This window comes from Humulus lupulus, chromosome 1 (assembly GCF_963169125.1).
Source record: "Humulus lupulus chromosome 1, drHumLupu1.1, whole genome shotgun sequence".
NCBI lineage: Eukaryota > Viridiplantae > Streptophyta > Magnoliopsida > Rosales > Cannabaceae > Humulus > Humulus lupulus.
In genome coordinates, this window is record NC_084793.1 from 131462423 (window position 1) to 131476351 (window position 13929).

Below are 13929 nucleotides of genomic sequence, written 5' to 3' on the forward strand. Positions count from 1 at the left end.
GATTTTATGAGAGTTCAGGGGAATGAGAGGGTAGCCTGTGCTAGCTACATGTTTAGAGAGGATGCCCGCATTTGGTTCAAAGAAGGGATGTATCAGTTATGACCTGAGAAGAGTTCAGAAACTTGTTTAATGAGAAGTATTACAGTGTGGCAGTTCGAGCTGCGAAGGTTGATGAATTTATCAACCTGACTCAGAATCGATTGACAGTGACGGGGTATGCTATAAAGTTTGATACATTGGCGAAGTTTGCGCCAGATCTAGTGCCGACATATGCAGCAAGAATGGATATGTTTGTGCGGGGGTTGAATGTTATGATTGCCCGCGATGTGAATATTACCTTTGATCCAGAGACTACTACCTATGGCCAAGTTGTGGATAAGGCCCTTACTGCTGAGAGGGCTGAAGATCAGATTTGGAAGGACAGCGCTGTTAGGCACGATGCTAGGGGGACAGTGCCACCTTTTGTTGGATTTAGTCGCGGTGGTGGTTCTAGTGAGCAGAAGAGGAAGGCCCAAGATTCCTTTGTTCCTCCCAGTTCAGATAGGAGGGCACGGGGTGCTTCCACTGGCCGTTAGGGTGGCAGTGACAATTGGAGGAGTTTTCCAATGTGTCTGCGGTGCAGGCGATGACACCAGGGGGAGTGCAGGATCAGGGCCTGCTTTGTTTGTGGGAGTGCCAGTCATCTGAAGAGGGATTGCCCTCAAGTTAAGAAGGAGGAGCAGAAGCAGAGTGACAGTCTTGCTCCTGCCAGGGTATTCACTTTGACACAGACTGAGGCAGACGCTAGCCCCTCAGTTGTGACAGGTCACATCTCTAGTGCTGGTTCTTTGTTTACTGCATTGTTTGACTTAGAGGCTACCCATTCATTTGTATCTGCTAAAGTGATAGATCATCTTTGTAGACCTAGTGGTGTGTATGCTAGGGGATTTAAGACTTTGTTGCCAATAGGAGAACTGGTAGTCTCTAGGAAATGGGTTAGAGCATTGCCAGTAGAGGTAGATGGTAGGGAACTGTCTGTTGATTTTATTGAGTTAGAGATGGATGATTTTGATATGATTCTAGGAATGGATTGGTTATTAAAGTATGGGGCAACGATTGACTGCAAGCACAGAATGGCGACTTTTGAACCAGAAGGGGAGGTACCTTTTGTGTTTGTGGGGTCAGTTAGTGGACCGCGAGTACCAATGATTTTAGCACTGAAGGCTAGGGACCTGATGCAGGAGGATTGCATAGGATTCCTAGCGAGCGTTGTTGATACCTCTAGGGCGGTGTCAGTTGGACCGGGTGAGACTAGATTGGTGTGTGAGTTTCTGGATTTGTTTCCAGCGGATCTGCCAGGGTTACCGTCGCAGCGAGAGATTGACTTTATTATAGAGTTGGTACCAGGAGCAGAGCCAATATCTAGGACACCTTATAGAATGGCTCCAGCGGAATTAAAGGAATTGAAGATTCAGTTGCAGGAGTTACTTGATTTGGGGTTCATCAGATCGAGTTTTTCGCCATGGGGTGCTCCAGTGTTGTTCGTTAGGAAGAAGGATGGATCCCTTAGGATGTGTATTGATTATAGGGAGCTAAACAAGTTTACCATTAAGAACAAGTACCCACTGCCTAGGATCGATGATTTATTTGATCAGCTACAAGGAAGAACAGTGTTTTCCAAGATAGATCTCCGATCAGGTTACCACCAGTTAAGGATTAAAGAGGAGGACATACAAAATACCGCTTTCTGAACGAGGTATGGACACTATGAATTCCTGGGTATGTCCTTTGGATTAACCAATGCCTCAGTAGCCTTCATGGACATGATGAATAGGGTTTTCAAGGATTATTTGGACAAGTTTGTGATTGTATTCATCGACGACATCCTAGTGTATTCCCAGTCAGAGGCAGAGCACGAGCAGCATCACCGGTTGGTTCTACAGCGGTTGGGAGAGCATAAGTTATATGCTAAGTTCAGTAAGTGTGAGTTCTGGTTGCCACAAGTTACATTTATAGGCCATATCGTCAGTAAGGAGGGAATTCTGGTTGACCCAAGTAAGATTGAGGTGGTCAGAGATTGGCCTAGACCGAGCAATGTTCCTGAAGTGAGAAGCTTTCTGGGTTTAGCAGGGTATTACCGGCGGTTTGTTGAGGGGTATGTCTGGACGGACAGATGTGAGAACAGTTTTAAGGAGTTGAAGCGGCGACTGATCACTGCGCCAGTGCTAAGCTTGCCGACAGAGAATGAAAAGTTTGTGGTCTACTGTGATGCATCCAGACAGGGTTTGGGGTGCGTGTTGATGCAAGCTGGTAAGGTGATAGCCTATGCATCGAGACAGTTAAAGGAATATGAGCAGAGATATCCTACGCATGATCTGGAGTTAGCAGCGGTGGTGTTTGCACTTAAGATTTGGAGGCATTATCTTTATGGTGAGAAGTGCGAGATATACACCAACCATAAGAGCCTAAAGTATTTCTTTACTCAGAAGGACCTGAATATGCAGCAGAGGCGGTGGCTGGAGTTAGTTAAGGAATATGATTGTGATATCCTATACCATCTTGGGAAGGCTAATGTAGTGGCTGATGCATTGAGTCGGAAAGGCCTAGGACAGTTGTTCAGTTCAAGGTTGATATCTAACAAGTTACCTGAGGAGATGACCAGAGCAGGTATAGATTTGGTGGTTGGTCAGTTGGCCAACATCACTCTTCGGTCTACACTCCTTGAGAGGATCAAGGAAGCGCAGGGGAAAGATTCCCAGTTGCAAGGTCATAGGGAGAGTGCCCTAGTCGGAGCGACAAAGGACTTTTCCATTTCAGAGATAGGGTTACTGAAGTACAAGGACCGGATTTGTGTTCCAATGGATTCCGATATCCAACGAGTGATCTTATATGAATCGCATACCACTCCCTATTCTTTGCACCCGGGTACGACGAAGATGTACCAGGACTTGAGAGATCTATATTGGTGGTCGGGCATGAAGAGGGATGTGGTGGATTATGTGGCCAAGTGCTTAACGTGCCAGCAGGATAAGGCTGAGCATCAGAGGCCAGCAAGGTTGCTGCAGCCTCTGGGGATCCTAGAATGGAAATGGGAAGATATTACTATGGACTTTGTGGTTGGGTTACCGAGAACTGTGGGACAGCATGACTCAATGTGGGTGATTGTGGATAGGTATACCAAGTCCGCTCACTTTCTGCCTGTTAAGACAACTTATACTGTGGAGAAGTATGATGAGTTGTATGTGAAGGAGATTGTTCGACTTCATGGGGCTCCAAGGTTGATAGTATCCGACAGAGACCCCACCTTCACCTCCAATGTGTCAACAACAACAAATTAAAGTTATGGAATTCTTTAATTGGAGTTGTAAGTACGGTTTACTGAGTATCATAATGATACAAATAATCTAGATTCGGATTATTGATGTAGAAAGACATCTCGGTAAAGGTATTTTATATAATATGATTATATATGACATGGACCGATATGAATTAAAGTTTTTATCCAAAAACCATTTAACAATAAAGACTTGTAATTCATATCATAACTGATGATCATTTATAGATCAACCTAAATCCTGAGTGTTCATGAACTCCTGTTCATGTTTATTAAATCTTTTGATTCATTCGTTAAGGTCTCTTCAAAGAATGAGGCTAATGACTTTTGTTTTGGAGATTTAATATCATGGATGGCTGGGAACATGTATCAACAATACAAAATCTAATCTTTCCTAACGGATCGTATATTAGTTCCCTTAAGGGTTAATTCTGGAACTGAATGATTTTGAGCTCAAATCTATATTTAGATTATAGATTAATTATTCACAAGTGAATTAATGGAACTTAAGGAATAAGAAGTAAATTAGAAAGGTAAAATGGTAATTCTTCCATTCTAATTTATGAACTAATTAATTAGAGGGTTGAACTATTGTAAGATGGTTATATCAATGGACGACTTAAGAAAAGATTTCTGTAAAAGTATATCTATAACATAAAGAGTGCAATTCTGAATTTATAGTGGAGTAATATCAGAATTAATAAATTAACTATTATAATTAAAGAGTTTAATTATTTAGTTTATTTATTGGAGCTTAATGTTATAGGTCCATGGTCCTCGAAATGGCTCAAACAATCACTGACAAAGGTAAATACAAAAATGGGCAAAAAGGACTTATGTGATAAGTAAAATATTTTTCTATGTATCAAACATAATTATTGTTTAATTATGTGTAATTAATTAATTAAGAATTAATTAATTATTTGATTTAACAAAAATATAATTAATTTTGAATTAATTTATTTTTGGGATTTTTGGTATTTAAATAATAATAAAAATTGGGAAAAATCACATGCCATCATTGGCATGTGGTACACGTGTAGCACAATGCACAATCACTGTGCTACACGCATAAGAGACTGTAATCAGTTTCTAAGTTCCACAATTTTAGTTATTTAAATATTAAATAAATAATGACATATTGTAATTTGATTAAAATATTATTATTTAAACAAAAATTTGATAACTGATTAGTTATTTTCAAATTGTTTAAAATAACTAAGATTTTATTTTAATATATTGGATATATTAAATATAGGATATCAGTTTTTCAGAACGTAATTTTTTCAGGGATAGAAAAATTTCTAGAAATCTCTCTCAGAGAAAGAGAACAGTGACACAAACAAAAGTCACTATTCTTCACAAAACCTAGGTCTAAACTTTATCAGATCTCATGTGTTGAGAACATCTGATAAATAGTTTTTTGCCTATTGTTTGTATAGCGAGCCCACACTCATTCTTTGTGTGCTGAGAACAATTTGGAAGATCTTGGTGTGAGATCTCAAGGATTTAGCCATACAAAAAGATAGCAGGAACGAAGGACCTGAGGTAATTTTTCTATTCATGTCTTTGATTCAATATATATATGCATGTGAAGAAGTAGATCTAGAAATCTTATGGGATTAAACTAACAATTTGATTGTTGTTCCGCTGCGTATAATCTCTGATTTGATCAATAAAAACCAACAATTAGAATTGGCCAAGAGGATACACTCTCATGTATCTTTCATGTCGATATAGGCGGTGTAGATGGAATCATACTTTTTTCTGGGCTTATTCTTTTTAGTGCCATTCTGGTGGCCCTCACCATTCCCCTTCTGCTTATTACTCTCTGGTTGGTTATTCTGGGAAGCGGGCCAAGCTGAAGCTGCAACATCCGTTACCGCTCCAGTGGGCTGAACAGGGGACTGGCTAGTTCCTGCAATAGCAGATTGTGCCTCCTCTAGATTTATCACTTCCTTAGCACAAACCAGGAATTCATCTACACTCTTAACTCTTTTCTGCTGGAATTCTTTCCATAAATTACCTCCTACTGTGATCCCTATCCTCGTAGTCATGAGCTTGGAGTTTCCATCAGTATCCCTAGCTCGTTCTGCTGCATTGGTAAACCAGTTAAGATATGCCTTCATGGATTGACCAGGTTGCTATTTGATGTTCGCCAACGAATCAAATTCAACACGAACTTCCTTTGCAGCTCAAAACTGCTTCTTAAGCTCCAAAGACAGTTTCTTCCATGAGGTGATTGAATGTTTATTGTACTTATTGAACCATAACTTGGTTGGTCCAATCACTATTCCTGGGAACAAGATATATCTTAGGTCAACCTGACATTATGGGTCATCATTAACGTGTTGAAGGTCCCGATGTCATTGGATGGGTCAGTAGCTCTATCATATGTGGGCATGGTTGGCATCCTAAAGCCAATAGGATATAGAGCTGCTGCAATGTTAGGAGCAAAAGGCTTAAGCTCCTCATTAGAATCATAATCATCGACTACTTTTCCAGATAGTAGTTTCTTCTTCTATTCTTCCATTAGGGCCAATCTCTCAAGGGTTGGATCCTTAGCATCTAGGTTATTCGGGAGTTGATGATTAGCTCCTATCCTGTTGTACAAGTTCGATGGATTATTATCCCTCCAAGCTTGAGCTAGTTAGGTCGGACATTCCCATTGTCATGTACAATAGATGAATCTCCCTTGGCCTGAGTATAACTCAGATCGTTGCGACGAGCTGGGTATCCTCTTTGTAAGCTCAAATGATTACGCAGGTCAGAATGTGTGTTGGACCGAAGGCTTTGTGTGGAGCTTAAATGATTTCTTAGGTCGCTCTCGTGCCTGCCTCTACGTTGGCTTTCTCTATAGTAGTTCCCATTCATGAAGCTTACAGCTCGTGGCTTGGATCGAGGACTTGGATTATTAGTGCGAGAACATGGGTTATAGATGTCTTCTAAGGAAGGAGGAATTCTCCTACTATTCCCTTTAGCTGTAGCATTCTCTTGCGGGCAAGGTGGCGTTTGATGTCGAATCGATGATGGAGGGTGCCTTATCGGTGAAGCTATCCTTGTTCCATCGGGGCACACTAGATTACCTCACCCTTGTTCTAATCCAATTTCCCCAGTTGGAGGTAGTTTAGATTCGCTTCTCCGTGTCGGAGCTACTGGCTGAGGCACATATGGATTTTTTGGGATGTCTTTTCTCCTTGAGTCAAATTCAGCTCGCCCTATCTAGCTAGGCTTATCCTTGGGGGTGTGAGTTGAATTATTATTTTCGAGAGGGTTGGCTGGTTGAGCATTTTGTGGAATCCGCTTCGAAGGTACAAAACTCGGAGTCACAGTTCGAACAGAACGACTGACATGAGGTCGATGATTCCTGTGGGGATTGGCAGGTTGAGTATTTCGCGAAGTCTGTTCAGAATGTATGGAACTCATAGTTTCAGTTCTCACAGAGCGTCTAGTATTAGGTCGATTATTTTTGTGGGATTTGTGGGACCCACTTTGCCTCCTTCTGGTGTTAACATCGGTTGTAGAAGGGGGTAATTGAGCCAGAATTTCCTCAATCTTCCTATTGGCTTGGAAGAGGTGACTCCTTAACTGGGCATTTTCCATCTCAATAGCCATAAAGTACCCCAGATGTGGATTTTGTGGCCATGATGCTTGACTGCCGGCATCGTCCTGTTCTACCTGTTGTTTTCTAGGACGTTGTGGCACAGATGTTCCTTCTCTAGTGGGGACAGCCGTATGATAGCCTCCTTGATCCTCAGGTTCACCATCCTCATTGTCACACATTTATCGTGTGACCACCGTAGTTGTTACTGGGTTGGATTTTATATGAGAATCAAAGCCTACTCTGCTCTCAATGAAAGCACCAATCCGTTGATGCGATTTTTCACCAATAATGGATTAAGGAATCCAAAAGTAGAGAGATTAGGCTTTTGCTAAATCGTAATTGAACAAATAAAAATTATCACGAACATTACACAGTTTTTACGTGGTTTAGTGGTTAAAATCGACCTAGTCCACGAGTCACTCTTATTGATTTGTTTAGGACTCTAGAGGAAATTGATTATGACAATTTCAACGGATTTTTTGCATACGAAAAATCGATTCCTTTAACTGTCCATTCCCCTTTGGGTCACCGTACATTATTATGGTAATTGACCAATTTGGGTAACTTCCCATTTACATAAATACATGATTGCCTATTGCATTTATACCCGTTATCTCAGGTAATGAATGCATAATAAAATCTGGGCCTTTATAAGGGCGTACAAAGAATCTTTAAGTCTTTTGGGATCCTTCACTGTGCGTCATGACCAGGCTTCCGCGAGCTGAATCCTTTCTTCGAGTTGGTTGTTGTAGGACTAATCTAAACTGACATGAGTCACGTTCAGAGCTTCATGAAGGCGATCTGGATGACGCGTATCTAGAACTTAGTTATTGGCATAAGAGACGATTTGGAGACTATTTGGTTGTCGTAAGTTGTCAAGGTTGACTCGAGCTGCTCACTTCAAAGTCAGCGTCTCGCTTTCTTCATACGCCTCTGTCAGTTGTACCTCGTGCTGAGTAATTCATCTCATATTTTTGGGGTATAATACTATATATATATAACATTGTTCATTACCATGTCATATAAACAATGTTAAGAATATGCATCATATTTATGGATATTAATTATTCATAACTATCAGTCAACCCAAAATTTGAAATTTAAATATAAACACATGAGTTAATATCTTCGATAATATAAATTATCATTTGCAATAAATATTGTACTTCGGGACCATGTATTTGTTTCATTCTCATTACAAATTATTTAATTTCTATATCAAGTGATTATATATATTATGATTCTTTATGCATGTAAAGTACTTTGAGGCTTCTATAATCTAATTTAAGAATAAACAATATATTTGATAATTCTCAATAAAATAGTTTATCTTTAGAAATTTAATGATATAATCAGAAGCACTCCAAGAGCCCTTTACAACATATAAATTACAAATTCATATTACATAGACAATCATACTTGTATTTTCAAATAATTATTTACATACATGTCTTTAATTCATACAAAGATTTTTGTTATAATGCACGTGACTTTGAATTTATATCTCTTAAGACATGTTTAATTCTTTTGGAATTTTTTTTGAATTAGGCATATTTCAAATTTTGATAATACTAGGAGCTCCAAATAAATAACTTTTATTGCAACGTTTATGCGACACATATCAATTCTTTTAAAGCATATATTTTAGGCTATGATCAAATTTTGATTATATTTTCTCATAACAATATTTATATGCCTTATTTTAATCAATTTTATGTATATGAAAAGATTGTAAAACAATTAATTTTGTGTACAAATATACAAGTTTCTCATTTAAATTACATTTTCTTCTACAAATATTTATGTGTACCCCATTCAAGTTTTACTTTACTTTATGTGAGTAAATTTTATACTGTCAGGATTGCATAATAAGATTTTCGCCAAAATTATATACACGTCGATAATTCTCAATGAATTTAATATCATGATCTTTGCTCTCTCATATTTGTTTATTTCATATGCAACCATTTAGTAATGTCGACAATAATTCATAATATGATAATTTCCCCATATATTGACATAATTTATAGAGATCTCTCTATTTTCAACATAATTGTCAAACATGTATATTATGTATAGGTAACTATATAACCACTTCAAGGGCTTCAATTATAATCAAATGTGTTATGGCTATAACTTCTTTAGTGGGTCTCTTTTGGAGTACCACTTTTATTTAATTTTTAAATTATCATTATATTTATAATATTAAGGTATCTTAATGAGTACCTCTTGCTTACAACATCTTTAGGACATACCAAATAAACATTTGTTTTAATAATTTCTACTTTATTCTCTTACACTTCAAGCGTTATTAGACTCATTCTGACTCAATTAAAATAATATTGATTTGCAGTTGACATACATATATGTATGATTTTATCATTTTGAATTTCTGGTTCTTATTTTCTACAATGATCATTTTTCAAAATATTCATCGATCCAATTGCATTTCTATCCCCATGATCGAGAGAATTTTTTTAAAAATTAATACAACATGTAGGGATTTCAATATATCTGAATAAATCAATATTTATTCAAACTCATATATATTATTGGGTCATTGAACTTCAGGTTCAATAAATCACAACTATGAACTGATTTCATTTTAAAGAATGAATCATATATATGTATAATTAGAAATATATAAGCTTATAATTTTTGTAACTCCATGATCATACGATCTTATTACATTGATAAGAAATTATGAAATAAAAATCCAAAAATAATTCAAGAATGCAAAGAGAATATAATCAAACACTCGTTATCAAAATAATATAATTTTTTTCTCATAGATGCAAAATAATTTTCAGAAGAAATATAATTTCAACTTATAAACAATTATGAAAAGTTTGAGAAATGAATGCAATAATATTCTAATTAGTTTTTTTTTTAAATTATATATGTACTAGGTAATTTAACAATAAAATTACACAAATTAAAATCCTTTTATAAAATAAAAAATTAAACATTTGAATATTAGTTGAAGTATACATATATTTTTTTGAAACTGCAAAATAGGAAAATTTATATTCACTTTATATGTGCAAAATATATATACACATTGAAAAAATTCTTCTGGTTCATCATTATAATTTAGGAAAATTATTTACTTTGTATTGCATACGATAGATCATATCAAAACAATTAAATTAATAAATTTCAGGTTCACCATACTTTGTATTTCCCTGAAATTTTTAGTATATGAGTAATCACTATAAGTTTCATTTTTATATACTAAAGCATTAAACAATTTCGACATCCTCTAAAACATATAATAGTATTGACTCTTTAGGAGTCTCTATTAATTTTTTGGTTATGTTTAGCAACATTATATTTCACTATTTTCTCTATTTAATTGTGTGTGTGCTTAAAAGAATAATTGTTTTTTTAAAATAAAAATAAATTCATCTTTCATTTAAGATAATACACAATAATAATAATCATTTGTTGTTGCCAAATATATATAATCATAATATAAATACATCATTTTTTTCATCTTTTTCCAACAAGCAGTCAAATTTATTAAAGAAATAAATCATTTATTCGTATGACTTGATATATTATATATATTTAAATGTAGGATCGATATATATATATATATATATGATAAGTCATTTCTTGTCACATTCATAATTAGACAGAAATTGTATGACTAACACATAAAAATATATTTAACTTAAGCTACAAATTCTGTTAAGGTTTCATCAAGAACATTTTCAAATAATCTTTGTGACTTTATAACAGTTTGAGAAATGTAACAAAAAATTTCATTTTGACCAATGACAAAGTTCACTATAATATTAGTAATTTAGACATTCACAATAGCACACTAAATTTTTATTTTATTTTATTAATTTGTGTGATTTATTTTATTATTAATTATTAAGTTTTAGAAAATTATTTTTATTGTTAGAATTGTTTGGTAGGAATTATGTGAATTTAATGTTTGTTAATTGTTTTATTTAATTATTTTATTTTTAAGAGCTTCCTTGAGTTTTGGTTGGGTGTACTAAGGTGCATGTTTAGTAGAGATGCACTTGAGCACTTGTGTGTGTGCATGTGCATGGTTGCATGGTGAGCATGCAATAGTTTTTTTCCCATGCATTATTTTTTTTATTTTTTTATTTATGTACTTAAAAAGAAAAGAAAAGGAAATAAATAGGGAAAGAGATTAGCGTGTGTATGAGAAAGAAATAGAGGGAATTTCTTTTTCCATTTATTTTAAATTTTTAAATCAATAAATAAAACACACGGTTGGAGCATTTGAGGTATTAGTTGTCTTGTGATAAATTTGGAAGGTGACAAGTTGAAGAAATTAGGAAGGGACTTTCCTTTTTTATTTAAATTCATTTGCTTGATTTTGGTGAGGAAATTAGAAAGGGAATCAAGCCATTATTGGGAGATTAATCCCCTACAGTTTCAGCTATAGGTGATAAAAGGATAGAAGAGGAAACCTCAAGCTCATTTGAGGTTGTGGCCGATTGCATTGAGGAGCAAGGGAGAGAAAGAGAGAGCTCGTGAGGTAGAGAGAGAAGGAGAGAAAGAAAGGAAGAAGGAAGAAGGAAGAAGAGAGGAATAGGGAATTCTTAAATCCCTACGGGTAAGCATTGGTTCATGATGATTTCTTGTATTTTCTTCTTCTCTTTCATAAATCTAAGAGCTATTTTGTTGTATTTCTTTTCTTTCTTGATGTGGGTTTCGAAACCCTAGGTTGATGAAAAGTGGTGGGTATTTTGACTCTATGATTTTTACAAAGGAAGGTAATGGATTTCTTTTAATCTATGTTTGTTTGATGAATTGATTCTTGGTTATGGCTTTGTAATATTTGATGGTTGGTCAATATATGTTTATGATGGTAAGTTGTTGTTTTGGCTAGGGATTTATGATTTGATGATGAGGGTTTTTCTAATATTGCCACATACTTGACTAACTTAACCTGTAAACAACAAAATTTCACATGGATTGAGAAGTGTGAAGAAAGCTTTCAGACTATGAAGGATAAGTTGATCTCTGCACCTATCCTTTATGTTCCCATAGAGGGCGGGAAGTTCGTGGTGTATTGTGACGCATCTTAGAATGGTTTAAGTTGCGTGTTGAGGAAGAATGGAAAGGTCGCAGCCTATGCCTTAAGTCAGCTCTAAGACTATGAGCAGAGATATCACACCCATGATCTTGAGTTAGCAGTAGTGGTGTTCGCACTGAAAAGATGGAGACATAACCTTTATGGGGATAAGTGTGAAATTTACACCAATCACAAAAGTTTGAAGTACTTCTTCACTCAAAATGAGCTGAATGTGAGACAACAGAGGTGGTTAGAATTAGTAAAGGAATATGATTGTGAAATTCTATACCACCCAGACAAGGCCAATGTGGTGGCAGATGAATTGAGGATATGGAAGTGTCTCTGCTCAGAGACAATAGAGACACCTCTGCATAAAGAGATTATTAAAGCTGGTATTGAGTTAGTAACAGGAGGCCTAGCAAACCTCACTCTAAATTCCTCCCTATTGCAACAAATTAGAGAAGGGCAGAAGGTGGATGAAGCCCTAATGAAGCAAGAGGCTTTGGTATAGGAAAGTGGTGGCGGTGACTTCACTATGTCCAACAGTGGATTTCTGCAATATAAGGATAGGATTTGTGTGCCTAACAATGATGAGATTAAGACAAGTATTATAAAAGAGGCGCATACAACACCTTATTCCTTACATCTAGATTCGACAATGATGTACCAAGACCTTACAACATTGTATTGGTTGCCTGGAATGAAGAAAGATGTTGCTGAGTTTGTTGCCAGGTGTTTGACATGTCAATAAGTCAAAGTAAAACACCAAAGGCCAGCACGACTACTTCAACCACTTTATATTCCAGAATGGAGAGGGGAAGACATAGCGATTGATTTTGTTGTACGGTTACCTAGGGCCACAAAACAACATGATTCTGCTTGGTAATAGTGGACAGGCTCACTAAATCCGCCAATTTTCATCCAGTTCAAACCGCCTACTCAGTGGATCAATATGCAGAGTTATATCTTAGCAAAATAGTATGACTTCATGGGGTTGCAAAGTCTATTATTTCTGACCGAGGGTCAGTGTTCACATCGAACTTTTCGAAAGGATTTCAGAAAGCTATAGGTATAAAGTTGAAGTTTAGTACCACTTTTCATCCCCAAACCGATGGGTAGTTTGAGAGGACTATTAAGATTCTATAAGATATGTTGAGATATTGTGCATTGGACTTTTCAAAGTCTTGGAGTCGATATCTACCCCTGATGGAGTTCTGCTATAACAATAGCTATTAGTCAACTATTGGGATGGCTCCCTGTGAGATGTTTTATATGCATAAATGTAGATCTCCCTTACACTGGGATAAGGTTAGGGAGAAGCAAATTTTAGACCTTGAGGCATTTAGGGAAGCCAACAAGGCGACTGAGAAGATTCCCAGAGGATGATTACTACTCACAGTAGGCAAAAGAGCTACACCGATCTTAAGAGAAGGGACATCGAGTTTTCAGTTGGCGAGTTTGTTTCCTTGAGAGTCTCGCCAATGAAGGGTGCTATGCGTTTTGCAAAGAAAGGGAAATTGAGCCTGAGATTTATAGGTCAATTTGAGATTTTGTACAGAGTTGGGTAGGTTGCGTACCATTTAGCACTGTCCACAGCACCAGCAAAAATGCATAACATCTTCCATATCTCGATGTTGTGTAAGAGCGTGTCTGATCCCACTCATGTTCTGAGTTATGAGTCATTACAAATGAAACAGGACCTAAGTTACAATGAGCAGCTAGAGCGTATCATTGGGAATCAAGGAACTAAGAATCAAAAGGATTCCATTAGTTAAGGTCATGTGGAAGAATAGCACGGAAAGAGAGGCAACATGGGAAGTACATTGAGTTATTTGGTAAGAAAGAATTTCAAGACGAAATTCCTTTTAATATATTGTTGCGCACAATTTTTTTTGTAGTTTAGTAATTTGTGTGCTTTATTTTATTATTAATTATTAAGTGTTAGATTTT